This window comes from Lepidochelys olivacea, assembly GCF_965140295.1.
Source record: "Lepidochelys olivacea isolate rLepOli2 genome assembly, chromosome: 20".
Taxonomy (NCBI): domain Eukaryota; kingdom Metazoa; phylum Chordata; order Testudines; family Cheloniidae; genus Lepidochelys; species Lepidochelys olivacea.
In genome coordinates, this window is record NC_140430.1 from 9,578,172 (window position 1) to 9,604,066 (window position 25,895).

The following is a 25,895-nucleotide window of genomic DNA, read 5'->3' on the forward strand; positions in this document are numbered from 1 at the left end:
CCGGCCGAGCAGCAATCCCAGGCAACTACCATCAGGGCCCCCTCCCTCCCCGGGCGCCATGCTGGGCACCTGCAGCTTCGCCACGCCAGCTAGCCTGGCAGGGTGTTTGGAACCTGTTCAGACCCCTCGACCAGCCATTGTGACAGGTGAGAACCTGGCTGCCCTGTCCCAAGCCCCAGCCCCCAGCTCGCAGTCCTCTCCTACAGCGCTCCCTCCGCGGGCAGCCCCTGCGGGTTCTGGGCTTCACCCTGCTCTGCCAGCGCCCCCTGCCCCTGGTCTCCCTCCACTCACCTTGCTGCTGCAGATGCAGGAGCCTCCTCCCCAACAGCCCCTGCTCCCTGAGCCTCATCGAGTCTCCTTCGCTTTGAATCTCAGCTGAGGTCGCCTCTCTCCGCCTGCTGCACCTGCCCATCCAATCCCCACAGGATTGCACTGCGGAGAGGTCTGGGGGACAGTCTGTGCCTCCCATGGCAAAGAACATGAAGCCCAGCTCCGGGGAAGCAGCCTCCTAGGGAGCCCCTACTGGCCCCATTCCCATCCTGACGTTGTGCTGCGCACAGAGAAATGGAACGAGGGGAGTCTGCCAGGCTGGATACGTCCTTTCTGCCAGGCTGGATATGAGCGCAGCTGAACTAAGGATCTGGCCCCGTGCAGGAAGAAAACAGATCCTGTCCAGCACCTCTTGACTGGAGGGGATCCAGGGACCCTCACTGTGTATGGGGGACAGCAACACAACAAAGACTTCAAATTCTGAGTCCTGCACATAGAACCCCTCCAAGGCATGCCCCACTCAGGGAACTGCTGGCCTGTCTCCTGGGCACCTTCCACAGCCCAGCTAAGCAATTAGATAGTCAGCTCTTCGGGCCAAGCACCATCTTTTTGTTGGTGATGACTGGTGCTCCTGGGCACCACTGTAATACACCTAATGAATAATGTACAACTCCTTGCAAAATGGGGCCTTGGTCCATGACTGGGGCTCCTGGGTGCTACCATAATACATCTGTTTGTTTTACCCCTACGAAGCACCTGATTCTGGCTGGCCCCGTAGGGCAATAGCCCCGAGACCCTGACCTGTGCTCTCACTCTCACTCCCACTCCCGGTAGCTGGTGTGCGTGAGTGCACTGCCCAACACACTATGTTTCCCCCATAACTCAAGCAATGCCTCTCCCTACCCCACCTCTAGGCCATCAGGACTTGGCTGCTCAGTCCTAATGAGGTTCCAGGGGCTATTCTGCACCAGGACGCGCTGGCCTCCCTGCTGCTTTCCTGCAGTTCCTTTACACCTGCGGCATGCGGACGCCCCGTTCACTGGGGTACGTGGGGCTCGAGTGCATGGTAAGGGGCTGGCAGCACAGACTGGATCCAGACATGGCGAAGGCAGACACGAACCTGCTTTTTCCATGCATTTCGACCCTGAACTGCAGCTACACCCCCCCTCCCCACACCAGCCCTGGACTGCCCCCACCAGCTGTGCCAGTGCCCCTCACTACTGACTGGAGCCCTTGCTATCCCAGCCCTGGGTTCCCACCCACTCCCAGCTCCGCCAGTGCCCCTCACTCCTGTCCACAGCCCCCTGCTATGCCAGCCCTGGTCTGTCCCCCCCCAGCTCTGCCTCACTCCTGACCTGCAGCTATTCTAGTCCTGGGATCCCTGCCTCACAGCTCTGCAGATGCCCCTCACTCCTGACTGCAGCCCCCTGCTATCCCAGCCCTTTGCTCCCCCCCTCCCCCCCATTCCCAGCTCCACCAGTGCCCCTCACTCCTGACCCGCAGCTATTCCAGTCCTGGGTTCCCCCCCTCATGGCTCTGCAGATGCCCTTCACTCCTGACCCGCAGCCCCCTGCTATTCCTGTTCAGAGACCCCTCTTGAACCAGGGCAGTATGGCCCACCCCAAGTATTCAGAAGTCACGTGTCAGGCCCTCCTAATTGTGCGATTTAGTGAGGAAAAGCTAAGAGAAGAGCTAAGGGTTATTAGCACCACCGGCCGTCCTGAGCTGTGGGCCACTTTTGCTCTGTCCCAGTTCTGGGGGGCAACCATGGAACATCAGAACTGAATCCACTTTGCAAGGGTCTTTTAAACCCCAGGTCTGTGGTCTGGATTTAGCCACAGGCCCCGTCCACTGCAGCCTGGGCTGGAGATTCAGCAGTGGGTTGGGCTTCTGAAGTAACAGAAGTGGGTTGGGCTTCTGAAGTGTAAGGCTTTACCTTGATCTCTCCTACATTACAGCTATAGCCTACGCCAGCTCTGTGTTGGGGCCGGGCAGAAGTGTACTGCTTTACTATGTTACGAAGTGGCTATGACGTCATTTTTCTCCTTGCACGCAGCCGTTACCCGTTCTGACAGGCTGTTTATAATGCTAACTTTACTAGTTTTCAGAGGTTGTCGGGGGGGGGGGGTGGGCGGGGAAGTGTGCAAGGTGGAAGTTTTGCCTAGTGCACAAAATATCCTTGCACCGGCCCTGGTGGGAGTCATCCTGATGGAAAGAGACGACGCCGACGACGCCCCCGCAAAATGCAGCTCCTATGGGAGGGGGCAGCCCTCGGGGTTGGGGCAGACAGCCTCCTCCCCTTCCTGGTGTGTGACAGGCAGGCGGGGGGGAGCTCTCTGCTCCGACTGACTCCTAATCCTCCCTGAGGGTGAGACACCCCCAGGAGCACCCCTCCCAGGGCTCCCCAACTGGGCCCTGCCCCCCCAGACCCACACCCAACCAGACCCTGCCCCCGACCGGGCTCAGACCCCCCCGGCTCCGCACTCACTCTTGCGCACCACCGCCTTCAGTCCGGACGGGGCCATCTCCGCCTCTTGCCACGTCCCCTCGAGCCCTGTGGGTAGAAGTAGGACTCAGCTGTGTGCGGGGTGGGGCTGGAGTCAGGACTCCTGGGTCCTGCCCCGGCTCTGCTCCTGTCCTTGGGCACGCCCTAGCCTCTCCCTGCCATGCTCTGGGGAGTGTCTGTGACGCTGGACGACGGCCCCTAGTGACGCTGAAATCAGTCACTGGTGGACGGGCCCGGCCCCCCCTAGTGTCACTGATGGACGGGCCCAGCCCCCCCAGTGACTGATTTCAGTATAAAGCAACTGGGGTGCTGGCGGGTCGATGTCTGCAAGGCTGAAGACGGCCGAACGCCGCAGCCCCCCACTTCTGGCGCTGCGAGGGCTGGGCCTGGGCACCAAGGGGCGGGCGCCCAGTGACAGGGCCACGCAGGTCCCCACTGAACCCCCACCTGGTCATGTGGGGCGCAGAGGGAGGCGGGGGCCTCGGGCAGGGTTAAAGCGAGGACTGAGTTGGGGTAGTGGGGCCTCAGCCCACTCCAGTCAGGGCCCCCCAGTGAGCTGCAAGTCCCCCCTCCAACCAGTGTCCCCCCCTCAGCAGTGCCCCTCGCCCCCCCTCCATGCACCTCCCCCCTCGGTCAGGCCCCTCGCCCACCTGCACCCAGCCCCCCTCAGCCAGGCCCCGTGTTGTACCCAGGAACAGGAGCAGGTCGAATGGAGCGAACGGCCTCTGCCCGTCTCGCCCCGTCAGGAATGGCGTCCTTCAGCGCTGCCGGGGGCGGGGAGGGCTGGAGCCGCGCGCGCCCAGCGACTGGCACGGACTGTACCGCTGCTCAGCCAGTCCCGGCCCTTCCTGCACGGAGCGGCGGGAAAACATGGTACAGCCCCAGCCGGGGTGGAAACAGTCTGAGGTAAAATTGTCCTGGGAGCTGCCAATGGCGGGAAAAACCGGTTGGATCCAGTTGTGACTGGGCCATGATCACCGTAAACAACAAGATGGCGGTCACAAGATGGCCGTTCCGACGCCATCTTGGATTGCTGCTCTGTCTTTACAAACCCCATATTGAATTTAATATACACATATTTTAACAGACTATAATCCTATAACAAAACACACCCAACAGTATACAGAGCAGTATAAACAAGTCATTGTCTGTATGCCATTTTAGTTTGTCCTGACTTTGCTAAAGCTTTTTGTGTAGCCTGTTGGTGTACCCCCGGAAGACCTCTGCGTACCCCCAGGGGCACCCGTAACCCTGGTTGAGAACCACTGGGTTAGAGAAACCTGTGTGTGTGTGTGTGTCTAGGAATCAGGACTCCTGGGGTCTATCCTGACTGCGAGCGGAGTGGGGTCTAATGGTTAGAGCAGAGAGCTGGCAGGTAGGATTCCTGGGTTCTAGTCCAGGCGATGCAACTGATTCATTCTGTGACATGGGTTGTTCTGCCTTGTCCTCCTGTGACAGGTGGAGCGCAAAGACCTGCCCCAGCCCTTCCCTTCCGGCTGGGTGGTGCAGGAATTAATGTCCGTAGAGCCTGGGCTCTAAGATCCTGGAGCAAAGCGTCCTGGAGAAGGAATTAGTTCCCCAAGCGTGACTGGCTCCCTGCCCCATCTCTCCCTCCATTAATCAGAACGAATCCCTCATGGCAGAGCTGTTGTCTGGTTACCCGCAGTGCAGACCCAATCTATTGTGTCCTGGCTGCTGTTCAGCTCAGGTTAACAGCATGGTCTGTTTCTGTGAACTCCCCCAGAGCTTTCGAATGGAAGTGAGAGTCTTCTTCACATCCTGCTCTAAACTGTGAGTAGTGTCGCTCTGTGGCTGTTGAACAGCTGCTGCATTCCTACCCCAGAGGTGGCATCATTTCAGTGCTGGGTGGGTGATCCCTGTGTAGTGTTGTTGAGTGCTGTTGCACATCAGCTATGCTCCATCCAGAGCTGTCTGCATTTCAATGCCAGGTGAGTGATCCCTGTATTGTGATGTGGGGGGGAGGGATAGCTCAGTGGTTTGAGCATTGACCTGCTAAACCTAGGATTGTGAGTTCAATCCTTGAGGGGGGGCCATTTAGGGATCTGGGGCAAAAACTGGGGATTGTCCCTGCTTTGAGCAGGGGGTTGGACTAGATGATCTCCTGAGGTCCCTTCCAACCCTTATGTTCTATGATACGCTGCTGCGCTCCACCCCAGAGGTATTTGTATTTCAGTGCTGGGCGAGCAATCCATGTGTTGTTATGCAGCTACTACGCTCCACTCCAGAAGTAGCTGCAATTCAGTGCAGGGTGAATGAAAGTCCATGTCTCATTTTGCAAAGCATGGCTTCTCCAAGCAAGGGTGCTGTCTGTCCCATGTTCCTGCTCAATAGACTCTGGATTCTTAGCATCAGCGGAGCTACATTTTGAGCAGTGGTGGAACCAGGAGGCAGCTGGGTCATTGGTGGTTCCACCTTCAGTTATACCTATTGGCTTGAAAAGGCGCCACACGTATACCTAATGGCTGGCGAGGGGGGCAGTTGCCCCCCAGCCCGCTATTAGCTCTGCCACTGATGCTTTTTAAATGTTCATTGCGCTGCTTCCACCAGCCACTTTGATTTCATTTTGTTTTACAGACCCAAGCAAAACGCAAGCGGCAACCTGGCCAGAAGCAGATCCGTGTAATTGAACAGACTCATCCAATTACTGAGCCTTCCCAGAGCCAGGTGCTGCCCTCACGGTACATCAAACCTAGAGGACCTGCTAGGCTCCCAGTAGATGTAGCCTAGAGCCAAACGCAGGCCAGGCAATGTGGCTTCGCCCATGGAGTTCAGGTCCAGGGATTCAGTAGGGAGTAAATGGCCAGCACTGGATGCTTCAGGTTTTGGTGCCCACCCACCCAGAGACGGCTGGGGGCTGATTTTCAATTACACACCTGTGGCTGGCCCAGGCCAGCTGACTCCAGCTCCCGGGGCTCGGGCTAAGGGGCTGTTTAGCTGCGGTGTAGCCTTTGGGGCTCAGGCTGGAGCTTCGACTCTAGGACGATGCGAGGTGGGAGGTTCCCAGAGCTCGGGCTCCAGCCCAAGCCAGAACGTCTGCACCACAAATAAACAGCTGCTCAGCTCGAGCCCTGTGAGCCAGAGTCAGGTGGCCCGGGCCAGCCGTGGGCATGTAACTGCAGTGTAGACACACCCTAAGTGCCCACAAGCCCCCTGGGAGCTGCGGGTATTTAGCACCTCTGAAATCTAGGCCCCCGGTGTCTCAAAGTTAGGGGCCATTCAAAATCTTCTTGCCAGTGTCTTCCTCCACCCCCCACTGCTCCTCGGATGTTCCTGTTAACTGCTGGAAATGGCCCACCTTGATTATCACTACAAAAGGTTTTCTCCCCCCGGCTCTCCTGCTGGTAATAGCTCATCTTAAGTGATCCCTCTCCTTACAGTGTATATGATATCACCCATTTTTTCATGTTCTGGGTGTATATAAATCTCCTCACTGTATTTTCCACTGAATGCATCCGATAAAGTGAGCTGTAGCTCACGAAAGCTTATGCTCAGATAAATTGGTTAGTCTCTAAGGGTATGTCTACACTACGAAATTAGGTCGAATTTATAGAAGTCGGTTTTGTGGAAAGCGTTTTTATACAGTTGATTGTGTGTGTCCCCACACAAATGCTCTAAGTGCATGTAGTCGGTGGAATGTGTCCACAGTACCGAGGCAACCGTCGACTTCCGGAGCATTGCACTGTGGGTGGCTATCCCACAGTTCCCACAGTCTCTGCCGCCCATTTGAATTCTGGGTAGAAATCCCAGTGCCTGATGGGGCTAAAACATTGTCGCGGGTGGTTCTGGGTACATATCGTCAGGCCCCCGTTCCCTCCCTCCCTCCAGGAAAGCAAGGGCAGACAATCGTTTTGCGCCTTTTTTCTTGAGTTACCTGTGCAGACGCCATACCATGGCAAGCATGGAGCCCGCTCAGATCACTTGGGCAATTAGGAGCACATTAAACACCACACGCCTTATCCAGCAGTATATGCAGCACCAGAACCTGGCAAAGTGATACTGGACAAGTAGGCGACGTCAGCGTGGTGACATGAGTGATGAGGACATGGGCACAGACTTCTCTCAAAGCATGAGCCCCGGCAATGTGGGCATCATGGTGCTAATGGGGCAGGTTCATGCAGTAGAATGCCGATTCTGGGCCTGAGAAACAAGCACAGACTGGTGGGACCGCATAGTGTTGCAGGTCTGGGATGATTCCCAGGGTTTGCGAAACTTTCGCATGCGTAAGGGCACTTTCATGGAACTTTGTGACTTGCTTTCCCCTGCTCTGAGGCACAAGAATACCAAGATGAGAGCAGCCCTCACAGTTGAGAAGCAAGTGGCAATAGCCCTGTGGAAGCTTGCAACGCCAGACAGCTACCGGTCAGTCGGGAATCAATTTGGAGTGGGCAAATCTACTGTGGGGGCTGCTGGGATGCAAGTAGCCAACGCAATCAAAGATCTGCTGATATCAAGGGAGTGACCCTGGGAAATGTGCAGGTCATAGTGGATGGGTTTGCTGCAATGGGATTCCCTAACTGTGGTGGGGCCGTAGACGGAACCCATATCCCTACCTTGGCACCAGAGCACGAAGCGGGCGAGTACATAAACCGTAAGGGGTACTTTTCAATAGTGCTGCAAGCACTGGTGGATCACAAGGGACGTTTCACCAACACCAACGTGGGATGGCCGGGAAAGGTACACGAGGCTTGCATCTTCAGGAACTCTGGTCTGTTTCAAAAGCTGCATGAAGGAACTTTATTCCCAGACCAGAAAATAACTGTTGGGGATGTTGAAATGCCTATAGTTATCCTTGGGGACCCAGCCTACCCCTTAATGCCATGGCTCATGAAGCCATACCCAGGCAGCCTGGACAGTAGTCAGGAGCTATTCAAGTACAGGCTGAGCAAGTGCAGAATGTGCATTTGGACATTGAAAAGCGTGCTGGTGCGGTTTACTGACTCGGTTAGACCTCAGCGAAACCAATATTCCCACTGTTATTACTGCTTGCTGTGCGCTCCGCAATATCTGTGAGAGTAAAGGGGAGACGTTTATGGCGGGGTGGGAGATTGAGGCAAATCGCCTGGCTGCTGGTTACGCACAGCCAGACACCAGGGCGGTTAGAAGAGCACAGGAGGGTGCGGTACGCATCAGAGAAGCTTTGAAAACCAGTTTCATAACTGGACAGGCTACGGTGTGAAAGTTCTGTTTGTTTCTCCCTGATGAAACCCCCCGCCCCTTGGTTCACTCTATTTCCCTGTAAGCTAACCACCCTCCCCTCCTCCCTTTGATCACCACTTGCAGAGGCAATAAAGTCATTGTTGCTTCACATTCATGCATTCTTTATTCATTCAGCACACAAATAGGGAGATAACTACCAAGGTAGCCCAGGAGGGGTGGTGGAGGAGAGAAGCACCAGGAGGGGTGGTGGAGGAGGGAAACAGCACTTTAAAAGTTTAAAACTTGAAAACTTATTGAATGCCAGCCTTCTGTTGCTTGGGCAATCCTCTGGGGTGGAGTGGCTGGGTGGCCGGAGGCCCCCCCACTGCGTTCTTGGGTGTCTGGGTGAGGAGGCTATGGAACTTGGGTAGGAGGGCGGTTGGTTACACAGGGGCTGTAGCGGCGGTCTGTGCTCCTGCTGCCTTTCCTGCAGCTCAACCATACGCTGGAGCATATTGGTTTGATCCTCCAGCAGCCTCCTCTCATGACGCTGCCGCCACCTTTCAGCTTCAGCCCTCTCTTCAGCCCGCCACTTACTCTCCTCAGCCCACCACCTCTCCTCCCGGTCATATTGTGCTTTCCTGCACTCTGACATTGTCTGCCTCCACACATTCGTCCATGCTTTGTCAGTGTGGCAGGATAGCATGAGCTCAGAGAACATTTCATCATGAGTGCGTTTTTTCACCTTCAAATCGTCACTAGCCTCTGGGAAGCAGAAGACCCTGTGATCCTTGAAACACATGCAGCTGGTGGAGAAAGAAAAAAGACAGTGGTATTTAAAAAGACACATTTTCTAGAACAATGGCTACACTCTTTCACGGTAAACCTTGCTGTTAACATTACATACACAGCACATGTGCTTTCGTTCCAAGGTAGCATTTTGCCTCCCCCCACCACGTGGCTAGCAGCGGGGAACATTTCTGTTCAGCCATAGGCAAACAGCCCAGCAGGAATGGGCACCTCTCAATGTCCCCTTAAGAAAAGCACCCTATTTCAACCAGGTGACCATGAATGATATCACTCTCCTGAGGATAACACAGAGAGATAAAGAACGGATGTTGTTTGAATGCCAGCAAACATACACTGCAATGCTTTGTTCTACAATGATTCCCGAGTATGTGCTACTGGCCTGGTGTGGTAAAGTGTCCTACCATGGTGGACAGAATAAGGCTGCCCTCCCCAGAAACCTTTTGCAAAGGCTTTGGGAGTACATCCAGGAGAGCCGCAAATGCCAGGGCAAATTAATCATTACACATGCTTGCTTTTAAACCATGTATGCTATTTTAAAAGGTACACTCACCAGAGGTCTCTTCTCCGCCTGGCGGGTCCGGGAGGCAGCCTTGGGTGGGTTCGGGGGGTACTGACTCCAGGTCCAGGGTGAGAAACAGTTCCTGGCTGTTGGGAAAACCAGTTTCTCCACTTGCTTGCTGTGAGCTATGTACAACTTCATCATCATCATCTTCCTCGTCCCCAAAACCTGCTTCTGTGTTGCCTCCATCTCCATTGAAGGATCAAACAACATGGCTGGGGTAGTGGTGGCTGAACCCCCTAAAATGACATGCAGCTCATCATAGAAGCGGCATGTTTGGGGCTCTGACCTGGAGCAGCCGTTTGCCTCTCTGGTTTTCTGGTAGGCTTGCCTCAGCTCCTTAAGTTTCACGCAGCATTGCTTCGGGTCCCTGTTATGGCCTCTGTCCTTCATGCCCTGGGAGATTTTGACAAAAGTTTTGGCCTTTCGAAAACTGGAATGGAGTTCTGATAGCACGGATTCCTCTCCCCATACAGAGATCAGATCAGGTACCTCCCATTCGGTCCATGCTGGAGCTCTTTTGCGATTCTGGGACTCCATCATGGTCACCTCTGCTGATGAGGTCTGGCCAGCGTGGCAAGCTGCAGGTGACCATGCAAACAGGAAATTGAAATTCAAAAGTTTGCGGGTCTTTTCCTGTCTACCTGGCCGGTGCATCTGAGTTGAGAGTGCTGTCCAGAGCGGTCACAATGGAGCACTCTGGGATAGCTCCCGGAGGCCAATACCGTCTAATTGCGTCCACAGTACCCCAAATTCAACCCGGCAAGGCCGATTTAAGTGCTTATCCCCTTGTCTGGGATGGAGTACGGAAATTGATTTTAAGAGCCCTTTAAGTCGAAAAAAAGGGCTTCATCGTGTGGATGGGTGCAGGGTTAAATCGATTTAACGCTGCTAAATTTGACCTCAACTCCTAGTGTGGACCAGGGCTTAGTGTGGTTGCAGTTCTACATCTTTATACCAGTGGAGCTTATTCCGCTTCTCCTATAGGAATAGCGATCCCAGGACTAGCACTCCTATACCAGCATAACTGCCTCAACACAAGGGTGCCTCACTTTAACTGTACTGGTCTAGCCAGTGGCTCAACCCTTCTATTTGATGCCTGGGCTTCTGACTCTGAAAACATGGTCGTCATCTTCTGTAACCTTGACATAACTCAAGCATAGCATGTGACATTACAGCAGGAGCTGCTGTTTATAAATGTAGTACCTTCCCCGCCAGTACTGTTGTCATTCCTGACTCACTCTCTCTCTCTCTCTCTCTCTCTCTCTCTTTTCAGGCTCTCTGTGAGGCTCTTGCTATGGGAAGGAGCAGCCTGGAGAAGAGCTGAAGCTTTCAAACTTCGTCAATATTTTTAAACTTGTAGATTCCCTACCATTGGGGTGTTGGGGTGTCCAGGTGGAAGGGGTGTCAGGGTGGAAGGACTGTCTAGCCTGTGTTATACAAGAAGTCAGACTTGATGGTCCAATGTCCCATTAAATTCTGCGAAATTATGTAACTGGAAAATGGCCCTTCCTGAGACCCTGCACTGGCCTCACCCGGCATCTCGCCAAGCCCAGACCGGCTGTATGTTCGCAGGCACGTTTCTTCCAAACCAGAAGTGGGAAACGTGATAGGCTGTGAGGCCAAGGCCAAGGGAACCATCGAGAGCTCAGCAGGGCTGGACGACCCTCAGGGCTTCGGGAAGAGAGGAAGGAGCAAACCCCTCCCTTATTAGGGAAAATGAGGGCCAGTGAAACATGCCCAGGGCTAGGGAATATAAACGCCAACTCAGGAAAGGTAAGGACACCATGAGGCAGGGTCTGATCCTGTGCAAGGAAGAGCTCTGCTCCAAGAACACAGCCTGTCTCGGTGAGTAGAGCAGTGCCACCAGCCTGTCCCGCAGTCAGGCAGTGCCCAGCCTGCAGATATGAGCTACAGACAACTCAGAGTGCTGGCAGCAAAGCTGAGAGAGAGCATCTCTCTCAACCCCTGTCCTGCGCTGCTCTCCAGATCCCCTCAGAAACTGACGTTCCTCCTCTCCCATCTCAGCCAAATCCCAGGGGAATCTGTGCTCGGGGCCAGGCTGGGACAGAATCTGTCCTGCAGCTTTTGAGTCATGGGCACAAATCCACTTTCTGCTTAAAAAAGAATTCCAACTTTTCAGTGGCTGGGGCTGAGTCCCAAAGAGCTGAGCAGAAGGGCTGTGAGTTGCAGGCAGGTGGAGATGCTGAAGGGCTGCGAGCCCCAGACCCGGCGCAGACGTTGAAGGGCTGCGAGCCCTGGGCCCAGCCTAGAGGCTGAAGTGTTGCGAGCCCTAGGCCCAGCCTAGAGGATGAAGGGCTGCGAGCCCCGGGCCTGGTGCAGCTGTTGAAGGGCTGTGGTCCTCGGGCCCTTTCCAGTGTATCAGCTGGGGGAGAGAAGAGGGGGTGCCACCTCAGTTTGGAAGGGAATTTGTTATTCAGAAGTATCTGCTCAAGATGAAGCAGTCATTGGATTAGGGTTGTTGGCTTGAGCTGCACAGCCTCAATTCTCCCTTCCTTTCTCCATCATCCCCAGGGCTACTGGCTCCGGCGTTGTCTCAAAATTAGGCAAATCATAGATTCATAGATTCCAGTGACAGAAGGGATCATCTAGTCTGGTCTTCTGGATAGCACAGGCCAGAGAGCTTCCCAAAAATAATCCCTAGAGCAGATCTTGTCGGAAAACACCCAATCTGGATTTTAAAATGGTCAGTGATGGAGAATCCATCACAATCCTTGGTAAATTATTCCAATGGTTAATTACCCTCACTGTCAATCATTTACACCTTTTTTCCAGTCTGAATTTGTTTAGCTTCAACTTCCATGTTATACCAATCGCCGGTAGATTGAAGAGCCCATTATTAAATATTTGTTCCCCATGTAGGTACTTGGAGACTGTAATCAAATCAACCCTTAACCTTCTCTTTGTTAAGATAAATAGATTGAGCTCCTTGCCTGTATCGCTATAAGTCATGTTTTCCAGTCCTTTAATCATGCTTGTGGCTCTTTTCTGAACCCTCCAATTTATAAACATCCATTTTGAATTGTGGATACCACAACTGGACACAGTAGGGATCACAGTGGTGCCACTATTGAGGTACAGTAACCTCTTTACTCCTACTCGAGATTCCCCTATTTAGGCATCCCAGGATCACTCTAGCTATTTTGGTCACTGTATCGCACTGGGAGCTCATGTTCAACTACTTATTCACTTCGACCCCCAAATCTTTTTCAGAGTCACTGCTTCCCAGGATAGAGTCCCCCATCCTCTAACTAAGGCCTACAGGTTTTGTTCCTGGATGTATATGTTTACATTAGCCATATTAAAATTAGGGCTGTCAAGCAATTAAAAAAATTAATTGCGATTAACTGCGCGATTCAAAAAATGAACCGTGGGATTCAAAAAAGAATTACGCGATTAATTGTGCTGTTAAACAACAATAGAATACCATTTCTTTTAAATATTTTTGGATGTTTACTACATTTTCAAATCTATTAATTTCAATTACAACACAGAATAAAGAGTGTACAGTGCTCACTGTATATTTATTTTTGATTATAAATAATTGCACTGTAAAAAACAAAAAAAACCTATTTTTCAATTCACCTCATACAAGTACTGTAGTGCAGTCTCTTTACCATGAAAGTTGAGCTTACAAATGTAGAATTATATATATATATATAAACTGCGTTCAAAAATAAAACAATGTAAAACTTTAGAGCTTATAAGTCCACTCAGTCCTACTTCTTGGTCAGCCAATCGCTCAGACAAACAAGGTTGGTTACAATTTGCAGAAAATAATGCTGCCTGCTTCTTGTTTACAATGACACCCGAAAGTGAAAACAGGTGTTCCCATGGCACTGTTGTCGCTGGCGTTGAAAGATATTTTTGTGCCAGATATGCTAAAGATTCATATGTCCCTTCATGTTGCAATCACCATTCCAGAGGACATGCTTCCATGCTGATGATGGGCTCTGCTTTTGATAACAATCCAAAGCAGCGTGGACTGACACATGTTCATTTTCATCATCTGAGTCAGATGCCACCAGGAGGTTGATTTTCTTTTTTGGTGGTTTGGGTTCTGTAGTTTCTGTATCAGAGTGTTGCTCTTTTAAGGCTTCTAAAAGCATGCTCCATACCTTGTCCCTCTCAGATTTTGGAAGGCACTTCAGAATTTTAAACCTTGGGTCCAGTGCTGTAGCTATTTTTAGAAATCTCACATCGGTACCTTCTTTGCGTTTTGTCAAATCTGCAGTGAAATCTTAAAACGAACATGTGCTGGGTCATCATCCGAGACTGCTATAACATGAAATATGTGCAGAATGTGGGTAAAACAGAGTAGGAAACATACAATTCTCCCCCCAAGGAGTCCAGTCACAAATGTAATTGATGCATCATTTTTTTAATGAGCATCATCAGCATGGAAGCATGTCCTCTGGAATGGTGGCTGAAGCATGAAGGGGAATATGAATGTTTAGCATATTTAGCATGTAAATACATTGCAACGCTGGCTACAAAAGTTCCATGCCTTCTCACTTTCAGGTGACATTGTAAATAAGAAGCAGGCAGCAGTATCTCCCCTCAATGTAAACAAACTTGTTTGTCTGAGCGATTGGCAGAATAAGAAGTAGGTTAGGTAACCAAAAAAAAATCTGTATTTGTAAGTTACACTTCGAGGTCTAGTGGGTATGAGTGGGGGCGCTGTGGGTGGGAGTCAGCACTCCTGGGTTCTATTCCTGGATCTGTGAGGGAGGGTTGTCTACTGTTTAGATCAGGAGATGGAGAGTCAGGACTCCTCCTGGCTTTGCAGCTGACTCCCTGTGTGACTGAGGGCAATTCCCCGCACCCCCCGTGCCTCAGTCATACGGGGATAATGACACCGACCCAGCTCCTGGGGGTTGGGGCTGGATTCATTCCAGTCTATACAGCACCTCTGAGGGAGGTGCTAGGAAAGGGCAGGACATAAGTAACCAACAGACACTAATGGGATGCACCATGTGATTCTCTTTCTGTCCCTAGCGCATGTGACTGTGGACCCCAACACAGCCAATGCCTACCTGCTCTTGTCCCGGGATCAGCGGAGCGTGAGGGTGGACAACAAGAGGCGGGACGTCCCCAGTAACCCCAAGCGGTTTGACACGTGCACCTGCATCCTGGGCCGGCAGCCGTTCACAGCCGGGAAGCACTACTGGGAGGTGGAAGTGAGGGACAAGCCATGTTGGACACTGGGGGTCTGTGAGGAGTGTGTGAGCAGGCAGGGAATATTCACGCCCTCACCAGCGACTGGTTTCGGGACGGTGTGGCTGCACAATGGGGATGAGTATGCAGCGCTCACTTCCCCCCTGCCCGAGCTTATGCTGAGAGCGAAGCCTCGGCAGATTGGCATCCTCCTGGACTTTGAGGCCGGAGAGGTGTCCTTCTACAACGTGACTGGCAGCTGTCACATCTACACCTTCAGTGGCATCTTCTTGGAGCCCCTGCGGCCATACTTCTACCCGGGGGTGCGGGCAGGCAGCCTGAATGATACCCCTCTGACCCTCCCACAGAGAACACAGCAGCCATGAGCCAGTCACAGCCGCCTTGGCACCTTGGGCTTTCAGGAGTTACCAATGAAAGGCTTTCTTAACAACACATAATTCACCAGCGGAACTTACTGCCACAGGATATTGAGGGGGCCAAATGTCTAGTGGGATTCAAAAAAGGATGAGACATATATATGGATGATCCAAATATCACTAGCTAGAGAGGGCAGGAGACACCAGGACTATAAAACCATCTCCACAGGGCAGGAGGCAGCCACTGACTACAGGGGGGCACATTCCCCAAAGAGAAGGTTATTCCATAATTACACACTGCAGCGTCTCTGATACCTTCCTCAAAGCCTCTGACTATGGAGACAGGATACCTGGCTTTCGGGCGCTGCAGTGAGCTAGCACAGCAAATCCTGTGCTCTCTGGGTGCTGTTAGAGCAAGAAATTGGTCACTGAAGCTGATAATCAGCCACAGAGCAGGAGGACTGATCCACGATAAATGCCCCCACACTGCTAGACCTTCCTGCACAGCCCCAGTAGGGGAGTCTCCATCCAGCATTGCCATTCCCCAGCACTGGAATGCAGAGTCAGCAGCATCTGCAGGGAGGCCCAGGGAGCAGGAGAGGGTGGGTGAGAGGACCTGAGGGCCTTGCTCAGTTTGCAAAGAATCCAGCTGCATCATCTTTCGTAGGTGGTGTGGCTGGTGGAGACCTTGGGTCTCTGGCATGTCATGCTCCTGGCTTAGCCGCTTGGTTCAAGGTAGAGCATTGCTGCCTGTGTCCTGTAACCTCCAGCAGCCAAGCTCCTTGGGGCAGCCATGGAAACATTGCCTTTGGCTACCCTTGTTTTAAAGGGCTCGGGGAGCATGGACACGAGGATGGAGTCGCGTGTCTGTAAAGGGCGGGGCCTGCCAACACGAGCGAGCCAGCTCTAATCGGCAATTCGCCTCTGACCTATTCCCCCTTCTAGTGAAATACCGAAGCCTTCCTTCCGCTGGATGCTTCTGAGCCCAGCCCAGCCCATGGGCCAGAGCTGTCCACAGCCCTGTGCGTGTGCTGTCCCTGGTCTCACCGACGGTGTGCGTCAGCACGCAAACCCAGTGCAGACTGCAAAGCCTGTTGGCCCATCAACCTCAGCTCTCTAGGTCATTTTCTCCCACCAATAAACCATGCATTCCAATAGCCTTGTATAAGCTGGCAAAGCATCCCTTGTGATCTGAGAGCTGCTCACCCCCACCTTCTGGGGGTAGGGGGAGAGCTAGGAGATCCAGTCCAGCTGGAGCCGTGGTGCTCTCAGGACTCAGCACTCTCATGGGCCCTTCGTGTTGCATGTGTGATTCAGGGACTACTATGACTGTCTGAGGGAGCTGCCCATTCCCTAGCCCTGTGTGCACCTCTCTGTGATGGGACTTCACCCCAAGAAGCCAATGTGCTGCATGCAGCTAAATAGTCCAGCCCCCCTCCAGCCCCGGTAATGAAGGCAGAGTGAGAGGAATTTCACACACAGAGAACCCCCTAGACTGTTCCGAAGCTAGGCAGAGAGGGTGGGACAAGGGGGTCTCTGAGGCCCTCAGGCTGGGCCTAGCTCACTGCCATGCCCCTCTCAAGGAGTGGTTTTGTCTTCTTGACATATATTCACCCGAACCCAAATAATGACAGGTTTCAGAGTAGCAGCCATGTTAGTCTGTATTCGTAAAAAGAAAAGGCGTACTTCTGGCACCTTAGAGACTAACCAATTGATTTGAGCATAAGCATCCGATGAAGTGAGCTTTAGCTTATGCTCAAATCAATTGGTTAGTCTCTAAGGTGCCACAAGTCCTCCTTTTCTTTTTCCTAACTCAAATGTATCCCATTGGCTACAGGGAGTTCCAAGCTAGGACAAGTTCACCTTGATGTCTTTCTCCAGCAGGCGGATGGTTGCAGAATCTCTCCTGGGTTGCAGAATTGCTCCTAGCCAGGGCTGGCTTTGATGCAGCAGCCTGGGGATGGTGCCCCATCCTAGCTGGGCAGGGCTCATGCCCTCCTTGCCTGGCCAATCCCATCGGGCTCCCCTTGAATATGTCCAGGACGCGATGGCTGCAGCCCTGCAGCCGCTGTACAGCCATGGGCACAGTAGGCCTGTGTGTGGGTGTTCGTCTGGCTCCAGGGCTGGGGAGGGAAGAGGAGACCCGGGAAAGAGCAGCAGCAAGCCGTTCGCTGAGTAGACAGGACTGGGCTGGCAGCTCCAGGTGCATTCCCAGCTCCGCGGAGAGGGACGTCAAGGCTGGCTGGACTGATCCCTAGATCTAGATCCCTAGAGGGCAGGTGCGTGCAGGGGTCTGGACACAGAGAATGGCTGACACCCTGTTTCCTGGCAACTGATGGCCTGGGCCCTTCCCCCCTGCAAGGTGAGACCTAAGGGTTGGAGAACAAGGGAATCAGGTGCCCTCCTGGCCGGGGAAAGGGACAAAGCCCAGAGGAGGAGGGGCTGGAGGGAGTTTCAGTTTGGGGCTGGCTGGGACATGGAGTGAAGGGCAGACGTGGTTGTCTGGCTCACTGCCCCCCAAAATGGACCCAGCTGAAGGGTCCGGTTCTCGACACCTACAAGCTCTGTATTAGACCATGTTCCTGTCATCTAATAAACCTTCTGTTTTACTGAGGGAAGCAGCGCGGGGTGAGGGATGTGGTGGCCACGGCTTCCTGCAGCCCCCGTTAGCCTGCAGTGGGGAACTGCGGCCAGTGGGATCCGCGATCGGCCAAAGCTGTGGACGCGACAGGTAAACAAACTGGCCTGGCCCGCCAGGGGGCTTACCCTGGGGGGCTGCATGCCAAACGTTGCCGACCCCGGTGCTACAGCAATCTCCCGTACAGCAATGGCTGTTACAAGACAGCATAATTTATTACAACCCAGAGTCTAAAGCTCAGGTGTATTTGAGGATCTGAGCCAGTACTTGGCTGTTTCTATAGTAATGACCCCTGAGCAAGCAGTGTAATGTACATGCTTATCACTGAGCTTCTCCAGAGGCTGCACGTCCATCAGAATGACTAGATGTCCTGATGTGTAATAAAAACACTTGGAGTCATAAAAAATCAACCCAGCCTACTTTACAGGGCCTGAGCCTTCTCTCCCTTACAGCATCTGAGCAGTAGGAGAATGGCTAATACGGGCCACTGTTCTGGTTGTTGTATTCTATTTATAAAAGCATAATACTGGCCAGTATTATAGTTGCTGTATTCTGTTATAAAACAAGAACAAAACATAGAAAAATAAAAAATACAATTTAATGTTTTGAATTAATTTGGGGAAAAGAATTTACAGCACAGTACAAGAATTCAAAACATTTAAAACATTCCTTTCTTTCTCTCCAGTATTTTCGTGTCTTTTGTTCCAATTTTGGGTAGCGGGAGCGAGTAGTATAAGAGCCCTACCATCAATCAAACGTTAACCCCACCCCTTGACCCCGTAAGCCCTGCACACAGGTCACTGGAAGTCCCACCTCTTGGGAGTATTACTTCCAGGGTCAAGGTGGACACATGTCCGGAAGCAAGGTGTGTCATGTGACCCCTGTAAGAACTCCTCCCACTGTCCTCTGCTGATCAGGATGGATTCTGCCCCCACAGGAACGCTTCGAGAGAAGTTTTGACCAATCAGGGGGAGTTCCGGGGTTTGTGTGACCCCTCTAAGAACTCCTCCCACTGCCCTCTACCAATCAGCAGGGGTTTCAGCCGCTGGGGACCACCCCGAGAGGAGATTTGCCCAATTGGGGGGAATTCTGGGGCAGGGTGACCCGTCAGGAGGTGGCTCGTGTGACCCCTCTAAGAACTCCTCCCACCACCCTCTTCCAATCGCGATGGGTTTTGGCCACAGAGTACAGCCCCAAAAGGAGATTCAACCAAAATAGGGTGGGTTCTGGGACGGGCTCAACCACCCAGAAGAGGGTCATGTGACCCCTCGAAGGACTCCTTCCAATGTCCTCTGCCAATCAGAGTGCAGAACCATCACCTCATAAGTCCCAGCGCTGGGAAGAGGAGGCCATCTCTTACCAAGAAGACGTGTTTTAGAAATTGTGGAAAGGCTGAGAGGAAACGTGGACTCCTTTACCACCCCTGTGAGAACTTCAGACTTTGTTTTAGCCCCGAGGACCTTTGGAGTTGTGTGGAGAAAGCGCTACAGCAGCGACAGTTCTGAAGAGGATGAGAGAGAAGCCAAGGGGATTCCTTTGGCCCAGCCATTGATGGATATGCCAGAATCCGAACCTGAAGCCCAACTGCTCATGAGACACCCCCATGAGCATGGTGGCCTCTCGTCATCCGCCACCCTGGAGGAGGAAGGCGATCATGGCTTGGGGGAGGCACTGGCAGACAAGGTGAATGGAAAAGACATAGCTCAGGTACATGAATGATTAAGAAGCGACGGTCGATGATTGCGAGTAATGAGGTTAGGAACCAGGGGTTGTGTAAATCTAAAAACAAGGAGTGGGAACTTACGCTTGTTTCTTCTCTGAAAATCTCTCGACAGCTTGACGATGCCTTTCCAGAGGATCCGGAGGCCCTGGACGGCGTAGCATCAAGCAGCGAAGGTGAACCAGGCCCGCCTTGTTTTTGCTCAACGCCGCTAGAAATTGTTGAAGATGACTCCGAGGAGGACGGCTACGAGGAGTTTAGGAGGAGGCTTGGCATGGAACTCGCTGAGCCAGTGCCACATCACGAGCGTAAAAATGTTATGCGGACTATTGTACGCGTTGCTGTTTATGCTGTTCTTCATCACTGTCTTCGGGAAAAGCTTTTTGAAAATGGTGAGGGCTGTGTCATAGATGCCCCAGCCCAATGGCACCATGACTGTGTGACTTGGACTTCAATGGATAGAAACTGCAAGCTCTGGGGCCTGCGTGCTGAGCTATGTTTGGAAAGCTTATTGAACACTATTATTGCCACAGGTTATGTTATGCAACGTCTGTGCCTAACCCAAGAACATTTAGCGCAAGGGGTGACCTTGAGAAATGCTGTGCAATTCAGTGGAGACCCTGACCTTGTTTTAAAGACAATGTCCAAACTGGAAGATGCCTGCTTACAGCGTTACATTGACCGTCTGGTCCACACAAAAAGTGACAGAACCCTGCTTAAGAAACAGTCTATTTGTAAGAAATCTAAAAGGATTAATTGAGAGAATGATGAAGGGACAAACATGCAATATAAAACTTGGCTGCTGTAGATTTTAAAAAATCGAATGAAAAGGGCTTTGTGATTATCTGTGTTTCTGTTAGAAGGTCTCTGGCCCTTAAGTGAGCTAAAAGTTTTAATGGAGCCTCTGGGTTTGTTTTCAAGAAGCTGTATGACTTTTAAATGAAAAAAAAAAAAGGTTTGTGAGAACCTAGGTCTTGTGTCTTTGTGTAAAAGAGACCCATTTACAGCAAAAAGCTGTGAAGTGGGAGGGGAACAAATCCTAAAAATGTGTTTACAGTGTAACCCTTCTGCCCATCAGAGTTGGCCACAACAGGGGCTGGATTCAGTATCTAGGAGTTCCCTCCCAGTAACACAATGCAAAACCGGGTCAAACCCCCCACCAGCGGGGCACTGAAGCTCCCCTATGACAAGTTGAAATCACTGAATACTGTGTTAAGTAGTAGGGGGGCCTCAGAGCTGGGGCACCGTGAACCCAAAGTGACATCAGCTCTGCAGTCTGTAACCAAACTCCTAATAGAATCAAAATTACCTCTGACATTACACAATGGAGAGAAAGTGCAATTGGTGTTTGGGGCCCTCAGAAGGGGGCTCACATCACTAGGCACAAACCTCCAAACTCTCTCAATTCACTGGGTTTTGGAATCCTTGTCCCTTGCCTAGCGAGTGCTACTTAGTTGATGGCGAGTCCCTCCGTCATAAAAGGCCAAGGACAGTTCTACTGTCCTTGATTCACATAATCAGGATAACAGCACTTTATTCTTCCTGCCCCAATAACAGAGAAACTGGGGATCCCACAGCCGCCAAAGTGACCATTTGGGCTCCTGTGGGCTTATGCTAGGTGGGGTGAGTGTCCTGTGCAAACGAGATCAGCTCCTGAAGTCCTTTCCCACAACTCACCACCAGATGTCAGGGTAGAGCTCATCCTGCCTCTGCTTACAACACGAAAACAAAACAGGGATGGTTCAGACATGTGTTTGAGTACAATAGAGTTGACTCATCCTGTTCACACCCCCACTGAATAGTGAAGGTAACTGTGATTACTTACCCTTGTTGCTAGAGGGATAAATGTGATGGGTGTGCACCCATAGTAATGGAGGCGGGTGGGTGAGTTCGGATTAATATGAAATGAAATAAAACCTCAGGAATTCGCAGATGCTATTGGGCAGTTTAAATATAATCCCTGGAGTTGGTAGAGCACTATTGGACAGTGAAAATGACCCAGGAACTGGCAGAACTCTACTGGACAGTTTAAATATGACCCAGGAGTTGTTTGAATGCTATGGGTCACTCTTTCTAGCAATTCAAAGCCATTAAAAGTTTAAAATCCTATATTTACCCAAAAAACCCAAAACAACCAACCAAAAAATCCCACCACACACACGGGTCTAACCCAAAACTGAAATGTTTGAAGGGTTCACAAATCTTCACCATGCTTTAGAACAATCATTTGGTCAAAAGACAAATTTTTAAAAGCTGTGGGTGCTTATTATGGTTGTGATACAACCATTTTATTTCAACCCCCCACCCCCAACTTTAAGCATGAAAGAAACATGTTTAAAAAACAAGCCCCAAAGACATTTACTGAGATCTGCAAAGGGTCCCCACTTGGAAATGGGTACAGTTACATTACAGATTGGTGATTTACTGTTTAATACTGTAAGAAGGCCCTACAGAAAAATGTATTTTAACTAAAAGGAAAAAAATGTGGCCAAAAGCAGCTCGGTTGTGCAGACAGCTTAATTTGTTGGATCATACTAAAGAAGTTCTGTATTAAAATCACAAATGAGTGTGATTCCCCATAGTTTAAATTGCAGGGTATTACTAATTAAGAGGTCTCTTGGGTTTTGGTGCTGTTTCTCTCCCTCTCCGTGTGAAAGTTGCAAGCTGCTAATTGTGTTAGTACATCCTAGACAGAGTCTGTTCTCAAAGCAACACTTTGTAACAACAGAAAGAGCACACAGAGACTCCCCGCCCTTTTGTTGTATTTATCTGGCTTTGTTAACAATTGTGCTTTAAAATAGAGATAGAGGATGTATGTGGATGGATGCTTGGTGTGGATAATAACTGAATGATCAGGGAGGTGCCAGCCTAAGAATCCAGTGTCCATCGGCCAAAGAAGGCGTCAACCAGAGGACCCCCAGAGGGCAGACTGGAATCCACCCAACAGCCTCAAGGATGGGAGAACCCAAGAACAAGACGGAGCCGTCAGGAATGTGCCATCTGCTGATTGATTCAGCAACAGCATGATGAAGCAATTCCCATAGGCTGGCATAGGAATAAATTCCTATAAAAATGGACTCTAGAAATGGAAAACTTTGGGGTCTGATTCTGCAAACCAACTTCCAGGCGCGTCAGATGTGCATCTGACAAGGCCCTGCTCCCTCCTCGTGTCCAGGCCACCTGGCCAGTGGCTTGGCATGAGCAACTCTAAGGCTGGTAACTATGATAACAACCTTGCAGAACCTCTGTGTGTGTGTGTGTGTGTATGAATGAATGTGTGAGTAAATATGAAATTGAATGGAATGTTATAGCTATAACTAACTGCTTACTATGATTCTTTCTGTATGCACAATAAATGTGGCATTTTGCCTTTTCCCTTTTAATAAGATCCTGCTGGTTTTTATTTTATTGGTATAACATATTCCCCCACCCCAGATCACAAAAGGGAATGTTAGGGAGGGGTGCCTAATGTCCTTAAGTAGCTATTATTTGAGAGTTGTAGCGATCAAATCAACCTGCTAGCTCCTATTTTGAAGTCTGTTTGAAACAAAGGCTTAGGATGGTGTAAAAACCTCATGTATTTTGGAGACTCTTTCAACAGAAACTCTCTTGAATGGCTGCTGGACTGCAAAAGGAGCCATGCTCCCTGTTTTTAACTCTGAAAATATATATTCTATTATATCACTCGTTGGCCATGCTGTCTTAGTAAATAATGGTGCCTATGTTTCTTGCAGTGTGATCTGTTTAGCATGGAACCAATCACTTTAAACTGCATTTCATCACCAGGCCAAGGTAAAAACCAGTTTAACTGTAGTTTTGCTTAATAACTTCAGGTATTACACAGGTTGGATAGGGATTTGGGGGTAATACTAACTAACATTTTTGCTTGTTCTTTAATCCAAAGGCCCAAACACATATGGGGGTTGGGTGGGGGGGGGGGCGTAACTTTCTGCAATTGGCTTTTAAATGCATGCGGGTTTATTGAAAAGTATTTTGTTGCAAACTGTGTTTTAAACTCTCACTCTCTCTCTCTCTGTGTGTGTAAAAAAATATAGGTTTTTTTTTTTTAAGTATATGGCTGCAAACTGATGGTAATGGTGTGTTTCAAATTAACAGGGTGCTTTTTTAATGTGCAAAACGTGTTTTAAACTGGATTTTAAAAGTTGATTTTAAAAGCAGTTTGGTTTTTATTTTGCAAACTGAGGTACATTTAAAAAAATGTTTGTGGGTTTGTTGTTTTTTGTTTTAAAGTGGTAGAAATAAACTCAAAACTCCTGTTTGTTGTACAGCCTGAAATGGATTATTTTATTTTAAAGCTCTGACTTTTTAAATAGAAAAACACCCAAATGAATATTTTATTTTTAAGTTTACAAGACAGTTTTGTGTGATTTATAATAATCATAATCATATTGTCTGCTCCACAGTACGGTCAAAACATGAGAGACCCTTAGACCAGAGGGTAAAGAAGCTTAAAAGAAAAAGAAAAGCGACAGCTGAAAAGAAAAATTCACCAGATGGATGGATGAAGCCCAGTAAATATACTGTGTTTGGGAGGTTATGAGGTTTTGTATTTTAAGTAAATACATCGGTGTGGGTGAGAAAGATGGTAAAGTTAAGTTTTGTAATATGTCCCTTCCCCCCCAATCGGGAATGTGCAGTTCTCCTGACAATGGTGTAGTCAGAGCTACAGGGACACCTCCACCAGACCAGCCAAAGAACCAGAAATCTGCTTTGAGACCTTTAACAACTCAAAACAGCACAAGAGTGCAGATGAAGCATCAGGACAGTCCAAACCTCAAATACGTCAAAGCCAAGGACAAAACAAAAGACTCTGGTAAAAACCAACCACGCAAACACAACTCCAGTTCCTCAGCGGCCACCTCCACACCAAGCCCTGAGAAAACCATGAGTGAAAACGCCCACCTACGATGCTTCGTTCAGAAGACTGAGGGACGCTGTATCCTCGGGGGTTCTAAAAGAACGGCATTCTAAAAAGGTTTGGGGAAAATATGATGCTTCGTTCAGAATACCGGTGAACGGTGTATCTTCAGGGGGTCTAAAAGAAAGGAGGGCTGGAAAGCACATCAACAAAGCAAAAGCTTTGGTGGGTGACTTTTTGAAAAATACTTCAATTTTTGGCTCTGCGCAGGCGTGACTAGTCGTGGAAAGGGGCCTGGGTAAAAGGGGTACCCTCAAGGATACACATCAGCTCAGGTGTAAACAAAAGGGGGGGACAGCGCTTGGTGGACAAACAAATGGCTGCCAAAAAGTTCCAGGCCAGGGTCGCTGTAAAAATTTTAAAAAGGGCTAACGAGGTAATGGGGAGGGGGGACAAAAAGAGATGCCCTCGACTGGAGGCTCTCAAACTGGAATGTCTGAAAATGGGGAGGTGGAATCAGACTCTCACACAGAGTCTGGTTTAGAAAATTCCCCAGAGGGCTCTCTAGAATGATGGGTCCCCATTTCCTCCCGATGACCCTCACGGAGGCGCCTCGGAGTCTGACTCTCAAATAGCATCTGATGTAGATGGTCCCGTAGAGGAACCCCCAAGTAACCCTGAAAATGCAGAGGGGTGTATGGAGAGAGTGAGAAGTTGGCAACGTGAATTACCTAGATTTGGGGGGTTGGTGTATTGTGAGGAATTTCATTTTGTCAATCTTGAGCGAATAAATTCAGCTCAGCAGGTTGTTGAAGCCATACACAGGGGGATACAGTTAGTTCTCGATGACGTTAATGGTAGGGTAGGCCCTGATGATTATGTTCAGTTACATTTAGAGAGCCGTAATTGAACTAACCCGTTGTTTTCAGTCTGAAGAACTAGGGATGAGCTGTCTGCTGAGGATTTCTTCAATCAGACCTCAAAGCTGCCACAGAGCAATAGAGTTGCATGTCAATGGGACATTGCACCTCGTTGGGACAGTTTTAAAAAAACAGGGGTGGGGGCCGCTCGTAGAGTTTTAAATTCTATCCTCAGTAGTCAAATCATCCATAAAAAAGAGACAATGTTTAGTAGACCTGACTTACACGGCTACCAATCTGTGTTTTGCGCATGGGCTCTTGACCGTCATGTCCGACCATAAACCTACGGACGCAGAATCGTTAGCGGGGGCGAGAAAGTTGCATGAGAAACTGGGCTGGTCAGATCAAAAAAAGATTATGCTCAGTGACGTAGCAATGTCTGAACAGCATTTAGGAGTCAACACACAGGTGGTGCTGTATGCGGCGAAAGGGGCTTTTTTTAAACGGGCGGGGGGGCAGTTTACCCCAAGATTTATTTCATCCTGTTGCACGATGAGCATTACTATGGGGTTCTGGTTGTGAAAAAGTTGTTCGGAGGAAAAAAATATGGTGAGTTTTGCCCCATGGTGCACAGTCACGGCCACTCTCACAGGTACAGCTGCTGCCTCTGCTTGAGCGTAACCTGCTCAGACAGCGTGGACGTGCAGCTGAGGTGTCCTCGCTGTAGACTGTATTGTCAGTCCAGAGAGCGTTTAGACAGACACATCGACTGGGCATCGACAGAACAAGCTGAATGCCTGTCTAAAACGTTGTGCGATAAGGGTCAGTCTTACGTGGACAAGCGGCACAGACGTAAAGGGAGGCGCTGTAAGCAGGGTCAGGGTTTGATCGCTGGTGATGTAGACGGTCACCTCGGTTTTATGGACAGCCTTAGAAAGCCC